Source organism: Oryctolagus cuniculus, chromosome 9 (genome assembly GCF_964237555.1).
Source record: "Oryctolagus cuniculus chromosome 9, mOryCun1.1, whole genome shotgun sequence".
In the NCBI taxonomy this organism is placed as follows: domain Eukaryota; kingdom Metazoa; phylum Chordata; class Mammalia; order Lagomorpha; family Leporidae; genus Oryctolagus; species Oryctolagus cuniculus.
The window spans coordinates 74,850,280-74,867,470 of NC_091440.1; the positions used below are offsets into that span (position 1 = coordinate 74,850,280).

At 39.7% G+C, this 17,191-nt stretch overlaps 1 pseudogene; it reads left to right on the plus strand.

The window, feature by feature from the left end:
• Positions 1–14,724: 14,724 nt before the first annotated feature.
• On the plus strand, positions 14,725–15,641 carry LOC138843622 (synaptobrevin homolog YKT6 pseudogene; annotated as a pseudogene).
• Positions 15,642–17,191: the final 1,550 nt, after the last annotated feature.

Genomic DNA, 17,191 nt, shown 5'->3' on the forward strand with positions numbered 1-17,191 from the left:
AAATGATAGTTATGTGAGGATGAGGAAGGAATAATGAAAATTTACAATATTAAGTATTAAGTATTATGATTACAATATATACTCATTAAAGTAAAAGATGAACAAGATCTAGAAAAATATTCAAAGAGGAAAATCATTACTGGGCTACACTGAAAGGCATGACATTTTTATTTTAATTTGTGACTTCTTTTTTAAAAATAAAAGATATTTTCAAATTAAAAATCTATGTATATTTGTGTTAACAGCTGTGCCATGGTTGGTGTTTGGCCCAGCACTTAAGAGCTACTTGGCATGCCTGTGTTTCATATTGGAGTCTGAGTTTAACCTCAGGTCTCCTCTCCTTTCCTGTTTTCTGCTATCATGCTCCTTGTGAGGCCACAAATGATGACTCCAGTAAATGAGTCCATGCAATCTAAATGGGGTACCTTGACCAGTCCTGGCTGTTGTGGGCATTTGGGGAATGAAATAACTGATGAAAGATGGGTCTCTGTCTGTGTCTGCCTTTCAAATAAAAAAAAATAAAAAGCTGTACCAATCTTTGTGGACTTCAAATTGTATATATGACATACATGGAATTTTTTATCTTTATGTAACCAAATTTTTTAAAAAGAAAACAAAAGGTTAGTAGAAACACCACTCTGGAATTTAATTTGTACAATAATTCAATATACTTAAGTGCAGTTGCTCAAGGTAGATACTGATCATACTATAAATTTTAATAATTTCTTTTCATTCTCTTAAGACTTTGCTATCACCTGAAAAAAAGTTGTTATATGAAAACAGCCCATAGAATGTGTTTTATCTATCAGTTAGATTATGATCTATTGCATACTAGGAATTTTTTAACCTATTATACTATCAGGCTGCAACAACCACATTTGTAAGACTTACAATATTAGGAGAGCGAAAAACATGCAAAATGAAATGTGGTAGTTATTGCTTTATAACCAATGTTATGTCCCTATATTTTTGCCAAATAAATATATTATAAACTAGTGAAAGTTTTTTAAATAATTAGCAGAATCAACAACGGGAGTCACTGTGCAACTGCTCCCCATGTAGGACATCTGCCCTTAATGTGTTATACTATGAGAATTAATGGTAAAACTATTACTCAAATGTACTCTATACTTTGTGTGTCTTTGTGGGTGCAGTCTGTTGAAATCTTTACTTAGTATATACTAAGTTGATCTTCCGTATATAAAGATAATTGAAAATGAATCATGATGAAGAATGGGATGTGGGAGATGAAGAGGGAGTGGGAGATGGGATGGTTGTGGGTGAGAGGGAGGTTTTGGGCGGGAAAGCTGCTATAATTCAAAAGTTGTATTAAACATGACGATAGGTATGATCTGATTTCATCATCATTTAAAAAATCATCTATTATTTTTCACTTTATGTTTCTGTGTGGGAGCAAACTGTTGAAATCTTTACTTAATGTATGCTAAACTGATCTTCTGTATATAAAGAGAATTGAAAATGAATCCTCATGTGAATGGAAGGGGAGAGGGAGTGGGAAAGGGGAGGGTTGCGGGTGGGAGGGATGTTATGGGGGGAAGCCATTGTAATCCATAAGCTGTACTTTGGAAATTTATATTCATTAAATAAAAGTAAAAAAAAAGTTGTACTTTAGAAATTTATAGTATTAAATAAAAGTTGAAAAGAAAAAAAAAGCAGATTCAAAATATTGTTACATAGCAGATTTTTTAAAAAAAAACCCAGAGATTATTTATATAGCACACTATCTTCAACATGAATTTGGAAATTACTTATTTAGTTATTTAGTGATTTCATTAATTGAGAATGAAAAGGCTTATTGCATCTCATTTACCTCCCAGGTTTATATCCAAGTGTGTGTGTGTGTGTGTGTGTGTGTGTGTGTGACATTAAGGAAGTAACTTTTATTCTGTCCTGCATTTTCATGAGTTTTTAAAAGAAAAAAAGTATCATAATAATCTTATGGGATGATTTAATATGTTTGTATATTTATTAAAATCAGAGGATGTTTTAAAAGATTTGTTTATTGGAAAGTCAGAGTAACAGAAAGAGAAGGAAAGGGAGAGAGAGACACAGAGAGAGAGAGATCTTCCATCTGTGGATTCACTCTCCAAATGTCTGCAACATCAGGTGAAGCTAAGAGCGGAGAACTCCATCTGGGTCTCTCACATGGCTGGCAGCAGCCCAAGCACTTGGGCCATATTCCATTGCTTCTGCAAGCATATTAGCAGGGAGCTGGATCAGAAATGGAGGAGCTGGGACTTGAGCTGGTGCTATCCCTTGCTTCCTGGACTGTGAATCTTTTTTTTCCCTAATATTTATTTATTTGAATATCAGAGTTACAGAGTAGAGGATAGGGGAGTGAAAGAGATCGATCTTCTATTGTTGTTTCACTCCCCAGATGCGTGCAACAGCCAGCGATGAATCAGGCTGAAGACAGGAACAAGAAAGTGCATCCAGGTGTTCCACGTGGGTTGTAGGGACCCAAACACTTGGGGCATTTTCCACTGCTTTTCTCAGTCCATTAGAAAGGAGCTGAAGTGGAAGTGGAACAGCAAAGACATAAACTGGTGCCCCCATGTATTGCTGGTGTGTCACATTGCTGCTTATGTTCTACCTCCCAGACTCTGAATCTTGACTATGGATGAAAGAGCTTTACATATTGAACATTGATACAGCGGATTTACAGTCTTCAAGAGAGCTTGTCTCACCCTGCAAGACATGCCTCTTAGCTGGTGCAGGAGCTGAGTCTTCAAAAAGCCATTCTACTGTTCTATCAAGCCATGGTTTCAGGATGGTCGGAGACCAGCTAAGATCAGTGAATTATTCTTCTTCTTTTGAAAGTCATAGTTACAGAGAAAGGAGAAACAGACATTCCATCTGCTGGTTCAGCTCCTAGATGGTTAAAACAGCCTGGACCGGGCCACTCTAAAGCAAAAGCCTGGGAGCAAGGGGGTTTCTTCCAGGTCTCCCTTGTGGGGAGCAGGGGCCAAAGCACCTGGGCCATCTTCTGCTGCTCTTCCCTGGCCAATAGCAAGGAACTGGATTGGAAGTGGAGCAGCCAGAACACTAAGGGCACCCATATGGAATGTCAGCATTGCAGGAGGCAGATTACTGGCTATACCCCAATGCCAGCCCAAGACCAGTAAATTTTATGAGCCTGCATCCATTGCCACACTCTTTTTTGCCAGAAAGTGAACTCTTTGATCAAAAGCTGTGTGAAATATCCTTACAATTAAAAAGGCATCTGAAATTCTACAGATTGTGGATTTGACAGACACGTTGTGTATCAGGAAGGCAGAGGGTCTACTCCAATAAGAGAAAACACTGTCCCTTCTGTGACAGAAGCATTTCAGTGTAGATAACCTATGATCATATGACTTACTGGTATTCACAAAACAGGATCCAGCTGATTATTAAAATCTCTTCTGCGGGGGTCACTCTCTGGTGCTCATTCACATGGGACACAAGTATCTTCCCCCTTTTTTCCCAGTTCAGATAGGTTTATTCTCATCTATTCATCAAATTTGCTTGTCACCCACTTTCCAGTCATGTTCATTCCGAGTGCTGGCCATCCAGCTGAATCACTGGCCACAGCCCATAAAGCAATGTATGCTTGCATGGTTAACCATTTCTCCTTCCAAGCAAAGTGAAAAACCAGTAGCACTGCTTGAAATTCTACTCACTGAAGCCATTGCTTGTGCTATTGGCATCCCATATCAGAGTGCCAGTTTGAGTTCTGACTGCTCCAATTCCAATCCAGCTCCATATTGATGTACCTGGGAAGGCAGCAGCTGATGGCCAAGTGCTTGGGCCTTACCACCCATGTGGAGACCCAGATGGAGTTCCTGGCTCCTGGCTTCAGACCAGCCCAGACATGGCTGTTGTGACCATTTGGAGAGTGAACCAGCAGATGAAAAATCTTCTTCTCTCTCCCTCTCTCTCACTGTTATTCTGCCTTTTAAATAAATAACTAAATCTTTGGAAAAGAAATTCTGCTTACTGGTAAAGTGCACCTTTGCTATCATCTTTCTGGTATGCTGAAGAAAGGGGTTTAGTGCTGCAGCTGCCCACCTTTGGTGGTACCTATAAATAACACAGACTATCTATAAATCAGGCTATTTCTTTTTCTCTGACAACTGATTATAAGGAAATCTCCATGAGACTCTAGGTGCAGGCTGGAGAGAGTAGACAGTGTAGCAAGAGTGGAGACAATGGAACACTTCATGTGAGCTCCTTGTGTTTTCAGGCCCTCTCGTGCTCACTCATGCATAGAACACTGTACACCTACCTTGATGGCTTTGTAAGCTAGAAAATACAAAGTTCATGGTGGGCAGCTGAAGTTATATGGAAACTTGGTGAGCCATGGGTAATTGTTCAGTCTCTGATGAGGCCTGGCATCAGGCCAAAAAATATTTCTTAAAAGGAGGGTAGTTATCTGTGGGAATTTCATGGATTTTCTTTAATATCCTGAGGATCTGTGCTGTGATTCACTGTGGGGGCCTCCTGTCATCTGTCACTACTCGTCAAGCACCTCTGGATCTGCAGGCTCACGTGGCTCAATGCAGAGAAGCTCGAGCAGTTGCCTGCACCTGTTGCAGAGCCCCTCTTATTTTGGGTCTCACTCAAAATTGTCAGTGCCTTAGGCTACCTGGCAAAGAAGCCAGAGTAACACATTCAAATTAGGAATACGTTGCCTCCAAAATCCAAAGTTGCCCACTAAACCTCGTGTCTATTTGTAGTCATTGGAGGGGACGTGTGCAACGTTCCCCTCACCTTCAAAGGGATATCTGGACATTACCCACACCACCTGTTGGAAGACCCCTGAGTTTTTGTCCAATTTATTTCCTAATCTCTGGTATGCAAATGTCTTATCAATAAGCCTGGAGTGGTTGTTACTTCTTTCTTGCTATGTCCAACCAGCATAATGTCATTGATGTAATGGACCATTGTGATATATTGTGGAAGGGAAAGGCAATCATAATCCCTGTGAAATTAATTATGACATAGGGCTGGGCAGTTGATATATCCATGACGTTGAACTATGAAGGCCTATTATCATCAATTCCAACTGAAAGAAGAAGAAAGAAGATTCAAATGAGCTATGTGATCACAATCATCTACTCTTTTGCTTCCATGAGTTCAACTTTCTTAGATTCTACATATAAGTGAGATCGAAGAGTATTTGTCTCTCTGTGCCTGGATTATTTTGCTTAACATAATATCCCATGATGTTGAACTATGAAGGTCATTCATGTTTACACATAAGCAGAATTTCCTGTCCTTTTAAAAAAATAAATCATCAAGGATGCAAGAAACGTGAACTATATTCCTTGTTGATGCATTGGAAGAATTAATATTGTTAAGATGTCCATGAAATTCTTATCAAAATTCCAATGACATTCTTTATGGAATTAGAAAAATTGGTCCTAGAATTTGTGAAGAACTACAAAAGACCCAGATTAGCAAAAGTATTCCCGGGAAAGAAAAATAAAAAACCATGAAGGCACAACAATACATGGTTTCAAAGCATGCTACAAAGCTATAGTAATTAAAATAGCATGGTATTGTAGTAAAGACAGATATGGAGATCAATGGAACAGAGAATCCAGAAATTAATTCACATGCATATAGCCAACTGGTTTTTGACAAAGGTGCACAGAGCATATATTGGAAAAAAAAAACAAGTCTTTTCAGTAAGTAGTGCTGGAAAATCTTAATATACCTATGCAGAAGAATGAAATTAGATACTTACATCTCACCATGTATGAAATCAACTCAGGGGACCAGTAGTGTGATGTAGCAATAAAGCCATTGCCTCCAATGCTGGCATCCCATATGGGCACTGGTTCATGTCTTGGCTGCTCCATTTCCTATCCAGCTCCCTGTTAATGACCTGGGTAAGTAGTAGAAGATAGCCCAAATGTTTGGGTTCCAGTCACTCATGTGGAAGATCTGGATTAAGCCCCTACTCCTAACTTTGGCCTGGCCCAGGCCTGGCTGTTGCAGCCATCTGGGCCATGATCCAGTGGGTGGAAGATCTCTCTCTGTCTTTTCTTCTTTCTCTGTAAACCTTTCAAATAAATAAATACATCTTTAAAAAACATCAGCTCAGAAATGAATCAAAACCTAAATGTATGAACTGATCCTTAAATTGTTAGAAGAAACCATAGGGGAAACACTTTGACACATTGGTGTAGGCAATGATATTTTGGTAGGACACCAAAAACCTACACAACAAAAACGAAACTAAACCAATGGAATTTTATCAAATTCAGAAGCTTCTGTACAGAAAAGAAAGCAATAGACTGAAGAGACATCTGATAGAATGAGAGAAAATATTTGTAAGCTACTTATCAAAGAGTTAATATCCAGAATATATCAGGAATTCAAAAAAAAAAAAAAAAGGAATTCAAAAAACTCAACAACACAAAACCAACCAGCGCAATTAAGAAATGGACAAAGGGCCCAAATAGGTAATTCTCAAAAGAAGAAATACAAAAGGCCAACAACTATATGAAAAAAGCACTCCATGTCACTAACCTTTAAGGAAATGCAAATCAAAACCACAGTGAAATCATACATTAGCCTTGTTAGAATGACTGCCATAAAAAATTAGAATGTAATAAATGCTGGTGAGGAAGTGGAGAAGGAAGAACTCTTAAACACTGTTGCTGGCGATATAAATTAGTACAGGCATTGTGGAAAACAGTTTGGAGATTTCTTAAAAAACTATAAGTAAAACTTCCATATGACCTAGAAATCCTACTACTGGATACATATCCAAAAGACATAAAATCATGTATCAAAGAAACACCTGCTCTACCATATCATAATCATGATATTGAATCAACTAAGGTATCCATGTTTAGATGAATTAATAAAGAAATGTGAAGTATATAGACAATGGAATATTATTCAGTCATATAAAGGAATGAAATTCCATCATCTTCAGAAAAATAAGTGGAACTGGAAAGCGTCATGTTAAGTGCAATAAATCAGACACAGAATCACAAGTACTTCATATTCTCGCTCATATGTGTAAGTTAATAAAGTTAAACAAGATTCCATTTAAACACAAATGGTGATTGCCAGAGTGATGGGGAATAGAGTGAGTTTGGATAATGGATAATGGATACCAAACCAGAGCTAAACCAAAGGGTTTAGTTCCCATTGTTGTGCAGCATACTGAAGAGACTCGTTTCTGACAACCTTGTGTATATTGTATGAACAAGTAGAAGAAAGAAACTCGAATCATAAAGTAGTGTCAATCAAGAATAAATGTTTATTATTCTGCCTTGATCAGTAAACATTGCTTGTGTGTATTAAAATATCACATAGTAGCCCATAAATGTATGTAATTTTTGTTGTATATATGTATACAAATTTTTATTCCATGAATACATTGATGAACCATATATATATATATAAACATTTTTTAATCTATGAATCCACTGTTGGAATATATATGTGTATATATATGTATATATAATTTTTTATCCATTAGTTTATTGATGGACCCTTCATTCTTCCTTATCTTGGCTATTGTAATAGTGCTGCAGTGGACATGGAAGTTCAGATATCTCTTCCATATACTGATTTCAGTTTCTTTGGATATATGAGAGTACTTCAACAGGTTCAAGTAAAAACTGAATTAAAAGTTAATTTTATTTTGGTGCAAGAATATTTGGAAATAGACACATAGCTTTTTCATAATAGGCATTTTCAGTTAAATTTTTTCATTTTCAAATATTTAAAATAATACAGAAAAATATGAAGAAGAGTTCAAAGGGAACACATAGATTTAATAATTTTTAACATTTTTAATTTTTGAAGGTTTTTTGTATACCCAGAAGTGAGACACCTGAATCAGGTGGAAATTCTATTACTTTAAAAATATTCATTAATTTGAAAATAAATAAATAAATAAATAAAAAAAAATTCATTAATTTGAATGACAGAGTGGCAGAGTGACAGAGGGAGGGAGAGAGAGTGAGAGAGAGAGAATGAATCTTCAAACAGCTGGTTCAATCACCAAATTACCACACAAGTTGGAGAAGGATTAAGCTGAAGCCAGGAACCAAGAACTCTATCAAGGTCTCACATGTGGATAGCAGGGGCTAAGTATCATCCTTTGCTTTTCCAAGTGCATCAGCAGGGAGCTGGATCTGAACCAGAGCAGCTGGGACTCAAACTGGCACTCTGATATGGGATGCTGGCATCACAAGTAGTGACTTAACAAACTGTGCCATAATCATTAGTTTCTTTTTTATTTATTTTTTCCCAGAAAACTTTTATTTAAGGTATACAAACTTGATGCATTTCATTAATACAAAGGTAAGAACATAGTGATTCTTCCTACCATATCCACCCTTCCATCTGCACTCCTACCCTTCTTCCTCCTCTCTCTCCTATTCCCATTCTTTTTTTTTTTACAAAGGTTTATTTTCAATTAACTTTTTACAGAAAAGATTAACTCTATAATAAGTAAAGAGTTCAACGAATAATATGAAAAAATAAAACTTTTTCTCAACAATTGAGACAAGGGCTGTTCAAAGTCATCATATCTTAATGTGTCAATTTCACTTCTATAGATTACCTTTTAGGTGATTTATAAGTTATCACAGATCAGGATGAACATATGGTATTTTTCCTTTTGTGACAAGCTTATTTCACTAAGTATGATGTTCTTTAGTTTTATCCATTTTGTTGCAAATGACAAGATTTCATTTTGTTTTACTGCTATGTAGTATTCCATGATGTAAATGTAAATTTACAAAGTACAACTTTTGCATTGTTGTAGCTTTTTCCCCCATAACCTCCCTCTCACCTGCATCCATCCCATCTCCCACTCCCTCTCCCATCCCACTTTTCATCAAGATTCATTTTCAATTATCTTTATATACAGATGATCAACTTAGTATATACTAAATAAAGATTTCAACAGACTGCACCCACACAACTGCACAAGATATAGAGTACTGTTCGACTAATAGTTTCACTGTTAATTCTCATAGTACAACACATTAAGGACAGAGATCCTACGTGGGGAGCAGGTGCACAGTGACTCCTGTTGTTGATTTAACAACAGACACTCTTATTTATGACATCAGTAATCATCTGAGACTCTTGCCATGAGCTGTCAAGGCTATGGAAGCCTCCTGAGTTCACCAACTCTGATCTTATTTATTCAAGGCCATATCACAGTGGAAGTTCTTTCTCTCTTCAGAGAAAGGTGCCTCCTTCTTTGATGGCCCGCACTGTCCACTGGGATCTCATTCACCAAGATCTTTCATTCAGGTCATTTTTGCCACAATGTCTTGGCTTTCCATGTCTCCGAGATTTTCATGGGCCTTTTAGCCAGATCTGAACGCCCCAAGAGTTGATTCTTTTTTTTTTTTTTTTTTTTTTTTTTTTGACAGGCAGAGTGGACAGTGAGAGAGAGAGACAGAGAGAAAGGTCTTCCTTTGCCGTTGGTTCACCCCCCAATGGCCGCCGCAGCCGGCGCGGTGAGGCTGGCGCACCGCGCTGATCCAAAGGCAGGAGCCAGGTGCTTCTCCTGGTCTCCCATGGGGTGCAGGGCCCAAGCACTTGGGCCATCCTCCACTGCACTCCCTGGCCACAGCAGAGAGCTGGCCTGGAAGAGGGGCAACTGGGACAGAATCCGGTGGCCTGGCGCCGCAAGGCGGAGGATTAGCCTAGTGAGCCACAGCACCGGCCCCAAGGGTTGATTCTGAGGCCGGAGTGCCGTTTAGGGTATTTGCCATTCTATGAGTCTGCTTTGTATTCTGCTTCCTCTGTACAATCATTCTCTCCCTTTTAATTCTATCCTTCATTATTTGAAGACACTGGTCTTATTTGTGAAATCTCTTTGACACTTAACTTATCTTTTTGATCAATTATGTACTTAAACTGATCACTTTAACAAGTGAGATGGCGTTGGTACACGCCTCCTTTATAGGATTGAATTGGAATCCTCTGGCACATTTCTAACTCTACCATTGGAGGTAAGTCTGAGTGAGCATGTGCCAAACTGTATATCTCCTCCCTCTCTTATTCCCATTCTTATATTTAACGAAGATCACTTTTCAGTTAATTTTAAACGCCTAAGAAGAACTGTGTATTAATTACAGAGTTCAACCAATGGTATTAAGTAGAACAAAAAAATACTTAAAGGAATAAAATAGTTGTTCCTCAATAGTCAAGACAAGGGCTGATCTGGTCATTGTTTCTCATAATTTCCATTTCACTTCAACAGGTGTCCTTTTAGGTGCTCGGTTAGTTCTCATTGATCAGGGAGAACATATGATATTTGTCCCTTTTGGACTGGCTTATTTCACTCGGCATGAACTTTTCCAGATTCCTCCATTTTGTTGCAAATGACTGGATTTAATTTTTTTTACTGCTGTATAGTATTCTATACAGTACATATCCCATAATGTATTTATCCAGTCATCTGTTGATGGGCATTTAGGTTGATTCCATGTCTTAGCTATTGTGAATTGAGCTGCAATAAACATTGAGGTGCAGACAGCTCTTTTTTTTTTTCCAGTTTAATTCCTTTTGGATAAGTTCCAAGGAGTGCATTTCCCCTAATTTCTTAATCCAGTCTTCAGATGATGGACATTTGAGTTGATTCCATATCTTAGCTATTTGTGCATTGGTTTTTTGAGAACCTTCCATATGGTTTTTGAAAATGACTGTATATGTACACATGTGTCAAAACTTTATATTGTATCCCACAAATACATATAATTATTATTTGTTTATTATAAATCAGGTACTATGCCATAAACAAAAAGACAGATTATAGCTTTTTTTTTTTTTGATAGGCAGAGTGGACAGTGAGAGAGAGAGAGAGACAGAGAGACAGAGAGAAAGGTCTTCCTTTTTTCCGTTGGTTCACCCCGCAATGGCCATCGCGGCTAGCGCACTGTGACTGGCGCACCGCGCTGATCTGAAGCCAGGAGCCAGGTGCTTCTCCTGGTCTCCCATGTGGGTGCAGGGCCCAAGGACCTGGGCCATCCTCCACTGCTTTCCTGGGCCACTGCAGAGAGCTGGACTGGAAGAGGAGCAACTGGGAAAGAATCTGGCGCCCTGACAGGGACTAGAACCCGGTGTGCTGGCGCCGCAGGCGGAGGATTAACCTATTGAGCCGTGGCGCTGGCCAATTTATGGTTTTTTAAAAGATGTATTTATTCATTTGAGAGGCAGAGTTACAAAGAGAGAGAAAGATGAGAGAGAAAGGGAGAGAGAGAGAAATCTTCAATTTGTCAGTTCACTCCCCAAATGGCTGCTATATTGAGGCTGAAGTCAGGAGCCACTGGCTTCATCTGGGTCTCCTATATAAGTGCAGGGGTCCAAGGTCTTGGTCCATCTTCTGCTGTTTTCCCAGGTGCATTAGCAGGGAGCTGAGTCAGAAGTGGGCCAGCAATTGTTAACTCAACAACGGGAGTCACTGGGTTCAAGCTCCCCATGCAGGATCTCTGTCCCTAATATGTTTAACTATGAAACTCAAAAACAACACTACTAGTCGAACAATACCCTATACCTGGTTCGGTTGTGTGAGTGCAACCTGTTGAAATCCCTGCTTAGTATATACTAAGTTGATCTTCAGTATATGAAGGTAATTGAAAATGAAATGTGATGAAGGGCGGGATGGGAGAGGGAGTGGGTAAGGGGAGGGTCACGGGAGGGAGGGAGGTCGGGGGGGGAAGCCACAATACAAAAGATGCATTTTATATTCTACTTAAAACTATTGGTTGAACTCTGTAATTAATACACAATTACTCTTAGGTGTTTAATTAGTGCTATAACTAGTACTCAAATAGTATTTTACACTTTGTGTTTCTGTGTGGGAGCAAAATGTGGAAATCTTTACTTAACATACGCTAAATTGATCTTCTGTATATAAAGATAATTGAAAATTAATCGTGATGTGAAGGGGAAGGGGAGAGGGAGTGGGAGAGGGGAGCGTTGTAGGTGGGAGGGAAGTTACGGGGGGGAGGAAGCTATTGTAATCCATAAGCTGTACTTTGGAAATTTATGCTCATTAAATAAAAAAAAAAATAAAAATCAGATTTAAAAAAAAAAAAGTGGGCCAGCCAGACGGAATTGGCTCCCATATGGAACGCTGGTGTTGCAGGCAGCAGCTTGATACGCTATGTCAAAATGCTAGCTCCAAGACTTACGGTTTATAACTTGAAGGCTAGAAAACTGATTTCACAAGGGACATAAGTGGAACTGTCAGAGCTCTAATATGCCAGAACTATGGGCCCAGAAAATTGGAACTATATGATCTAAACAAGAGAATGTTGTCTCCATTTTTTCCCAAACAGTATGCATTAATCTAAGTGTGTACACACCCACCTACATGTACTATTTTATCATCAAATGAAGGAGAGCAATACTGTTACCTGCCATGCAGTTAAGTTTCTTTGATCCATTCCTGGTATGAAACTATTATGCTCAAAGATGCTCAAACTGGTCCCTGGTTATGGAGAATAGCTGCAAGGTCTCAAACTCCAGTGAGTGTTTTTCTTCCTGATCTTTGCTCAATTATTTTAGACTTTAGAATAATGTAATTACAATATTTTAAAATGCATATCTTATCACTTAGATTCTAGAAGTAACCTTCTTTTAATTATGTAGCGAGAAAAGATTGTTTGGCACACTCCTGCTTATTATTCTTAATGCCTTAAGAGTCCTACATGTTGATATCTGTCTGTGTATTTGAGAACAGCTTTACTGTCTGGGTGGGTGATTTTTATAATTATATGTGGTTAAGCTGAATGAGTCTTAATTCAGGAAAGAAAATATGTTCTCGAATTGTATGTTTTATCCAGAAATACATTGCTTTCATAGTTACATTGTTATAAACATATAATGTAATGGGAAGGCTAATTTTTCCTCCTGGTCATGGTGGAATATCTGACTGTAGCTGCTCATTCTTGGTGCTCCGCGGAGTGTTTAGTTCATAGTACTCACAGTGTATCATGGTGTTCCTAGACAATGCTGGCCCCTGCAGGAGAGAGTTAAAGGAATAATGGAAATTCATAATATGTAGAATTATTTAAAAGTTTTATAAAGCTTTTCTTATTTTTATTACTATGATGTCACTGGAGAGTTCATGTCACTGAAAATACTGGTGTATGACACCTATAAATATCAATGTATTTCACAAGTGTTCTAGATAATATTAGCTAGGGGAAAACCAGGCTATTAAAAGAACTAATTCTTGTCTCCAAATGAAAGAAGATTCTAAACATGATTTCTTTCTTGGAATGTGTTTTATGTCTGTAATATTGGTGATATGAATAAAGAAAAACAACCATGGGAATATCAGAATGAATTTGACTCCTCCAATATAACACAATCATTTCTTTTTCAAATGTTACTGAAATGAAACATTGAATTTTTATAATATTAGAAAAAAATCTAGCTTCCAATCATTTTATGAGGTGTAAAGGCCCTAACTAACTTAAATTCTTAAAAACTAACAATAAAATCAGGCAGTGCAATAGAAGTATTTTGAATAAAATATTCCACTTTGCTGGTGGCATTCTTTGTAGGTGACTCATCAGCAGAGTCCTATATAACATATATAAGGGTAATCACAGGGGCAATGACTCTGAACACTGTGCTTGTCCTTCCCCAGCCTAATTTAAATTCCAACAGCTCAGGCCCATACTGAGTTTATGAGACAAAAAAATCCATCACAGTTCTATTTTTCTTGGGAGAAAGATTTATCCAGAGCCCATCGCAGGGGTGTAGAAACCCTTAAGGTTACAGGGTGACTTGCTCTTCTCAAAGACATGAGAAGTAACCCAGCCTTTTTTGAGACTAGATGGGGAAATGTCATCTCTCCTTATTATACATGAAGATACAAAAGCATATTATGAGTGAGGTATATAACACAGGACTAAGCAAGTACTCATTTGCTCTGATTCATAGCAAGCACTCACAGAAATTCTGTCCAATGATTACTGGATATGTGATTTAGATGCCTAAGTCAAAGATAAAAACACAAATCCCCAGTTTAACAAGCATACCATTTCACTAGGGAGACTGGCAAGCCAAACAGCAGTGAACAAACAATATGGTAAATATTCTAACAGGACCAGGCTCTGAGTGCATGGAGGAAGAGTAGAGGTAAACCTCATCTCTGCCTATAGAGAGAGCTGGGCAAGAAACTTCAACAGTAAGAGTGAAATGTCAACTGAGCAAGGAAGAAAAGATTCATCTATATTTATCAGTAGGAGGGAAGGAGGGAAGGAGGGAAGGGCTTTTCACTGATGCACCTAAGTCCACCTGACTGATTCAGATTGTTACTGCTGGAGCTTCACTTGACATGCACCCTGCTGAGCTCCTAAACACAGAAGAAATACCTTAGAGAATATTTTCAGATTCTTTTTGAATCACTACAGCTGGTGCTCTCTCTCTTCCTTTCTCATATACTAATGTCCTACTTTAAGCTTTGTTTGCTAGACCCCAATTTTTCTGAGCTTTGCTCAAGTTCTATCTAGCTATAATTCCTGTTCTGAATCAGTTTTTGGGAAAACTGGATTTGTTTCACTTTCCCAGTTTTAAGAATAAGAGCTTATGATGGCTCCGGCGGCTTGGTCAGCAGCTGGGCGCGGGGAGGCCGGGAGGCCGGCGGGCGGCGGTGGGGAGCCCCGGAGGCGGCCGTGCTGCTCCCTGCGAACCGGCCCCGTGGCCAGGCGGGGGGCGCCGGGGCGCGGCGCCATGAAGCTGTACAGCCTCAGCGTCCTCTACAAAGGCGAGGCCAAGGTGGTGCTGCTCAAAGCCGCGTACAACGTGTCCTCCTTCAGCTTCTTCCAGAGGGCCAGCGTCCAGGAGTTAATGACCTTCACAAGTCAGCTGATTGTGGAGCGCTCGGCCAAAGGCAGCAGAGCTTCCGTCAAAGAGCAAGAGTATCTGTGCCATGTCTATGTCCGGAATGACAGTCTCGCGGGTGTGGTCATTGCTGACAGTGAGTACCCGTCCTGGGTCGCCTTCACCCTGCTGGAGAAGGTACTGGACGAGTTCTCCAAGCAGGTCGACAGGATAGAGTGGCCGGTGGGGTCCCCTGCCATAATACAGTACACGGCGCTGGACGGTCACCTCAGCAGATACCAGAACCCTCGAGAAGCAGACCCCATGACTAAGGTACAAGCGGAACTAGACGAGACCAAAATCATTCTGCACAACACCATGGAGTCTCTGTTAGAGCGAGGGGAGAAGCTGGATGACCTGGTGTCCAAGTCGGAAGTGCTGGGAACACAGTCTAAGGCCTTCTACAAGACTGCCCGGAAGCAGAACTCCTGCTGTGCAATTACGTGACGCAGCGTGCGCGGCGGCCGCACTGGGCCGTCACCGTCATCACATCAGGACCGCAGCCCGGACGGGAGAGGCCCCAGGTGGGGCAGCCTGGTCATTTTTATTCTGGAATTTCTGGAAGGACCCACGGGGTGGTGGAAGGGTGGGGACGTTCGCATTCGTATGTCTGGTGATTTTTCGAAAGAATCTGAGGCCTCTGACGGTGTATTTTTGGGCAAATGAAGCCATAAACTGAGTGGCTCCTGTGGGTACTGAAGAGCTGATCCCAGCCACCCCAGAAGTTCAGAGCCAGCTCTTGTTTGATCCCGGTAAAAAAACAAACAAACAAACAAACAAAAAACAAAACAAAAAAAACGCGTATGATAATTTTCACTGCCAGAAATTCCCATAGTAGTGGGTTCACCACGACTTGAAAAACACTGTAAGTTTTAGGAGGAAATGCATTACATTGAGTTAGAGGCATTTACCTTTGCACTTAAAACAATGAAAAGGTGCATATTTTTGTGCTCTGAATGAATGTTATCATTGATATGACTCTTACTGGAGAGTTAACCATGAATTCTTTCTTTTAGAAACTCCTTTCCTTATTTCACAATTCAGAAAATTATCCACAGACTCTGATCAGTGAACATGACCAGTGAACATTGTGGGTGCAGAACTTAATTGACCCTCACCGATGCTTCTTGAACCTGATCATTTGTTCTGTACCAGGGGTAATTTGGCTCCCAAGGGACATTTGGCAATGTTTGGAGACACTTGTGGCTCTGACAACCAGGAGGAGGGAGAAGGAATAATGCTACTTGTATCAATAAGTGAAGGCCAGGGGTGCTGCTTAACTGCAATGTACAGGATGTCCTCTGGATAATAACGAATTTTCTGGCCCCAAAAGACAATACTGGTGCAATTGAGAAACTCCGCCCTGGACTTGCACAGGAAATGCCATTGTTGCCTTTTACAGATCTCAAAGGTACACCCATCTCCCACCTGCTGTGAACATTGATTGATACCACTCACATCTTCTCCCTTCTCATAGAATTTCTCACTTTTTTTTAAAGTTTATTTTATTATTTAGTTGAAAGTCAGAGTTACACAGAGAGAAGCAGAGAGAGAGAGGTCTTTCATCTGCTGCTGGTTCATTCTCCAGTTGGCCGCAACAGCCAGAGCTGTGCCAATCTGAAGCCAGGATCCAGGAGTTTCTTCTGGGTCTCCCATGTGGGTGCAGGGACCCAAGGACATGGACCATCTTCTACTGCTTTCCCAGATTGTAGCAGAGAGCTGGATGGGAAGTGGAGCAGCCAGGACTCAAAATGGCACCATGTGGGATCCTGGCATTGCAGGCGGCGGCTTTACCTGCTACGCCACAGTGCCAGTCCCAAACTTCTCTCTTTTAAGAGGAGCTATCTGAATGTGGAGGATAAGACCCCTGTATTCAATCAGTATCAAACCGAAGCCAATGACTCAAATTCTCAGCTCCTTGCCTCAAAGTGGGACCACACTTCAGAGTAATTAATGCTTCAGAACTACATCCTCTGTTTACACTGAGGCTAATCTATAGTTAAGACTACATTGTTGCTTAACTTTATTCTCCTGCACTATCCTGTTTACCTCACTTTGAACTTCCTGAACTATTTCCCAATAGATTACTTAAATAAGAATCTCTATCTTGGGCTGTTTTCATGAAATTGAATCTAAGACAACTTCAGCTGAATAAAATAAAATGTTCAAGTATGACTTCCAAACTCAACTCTCTACATGGGTTGGTGATGGCTTATTGACTTTAACAGTAACCTGAATTTCTTTAGGTCACACATGAAGAAGGGCACAAATTTGATTATATTTCATTGAACTATTAATT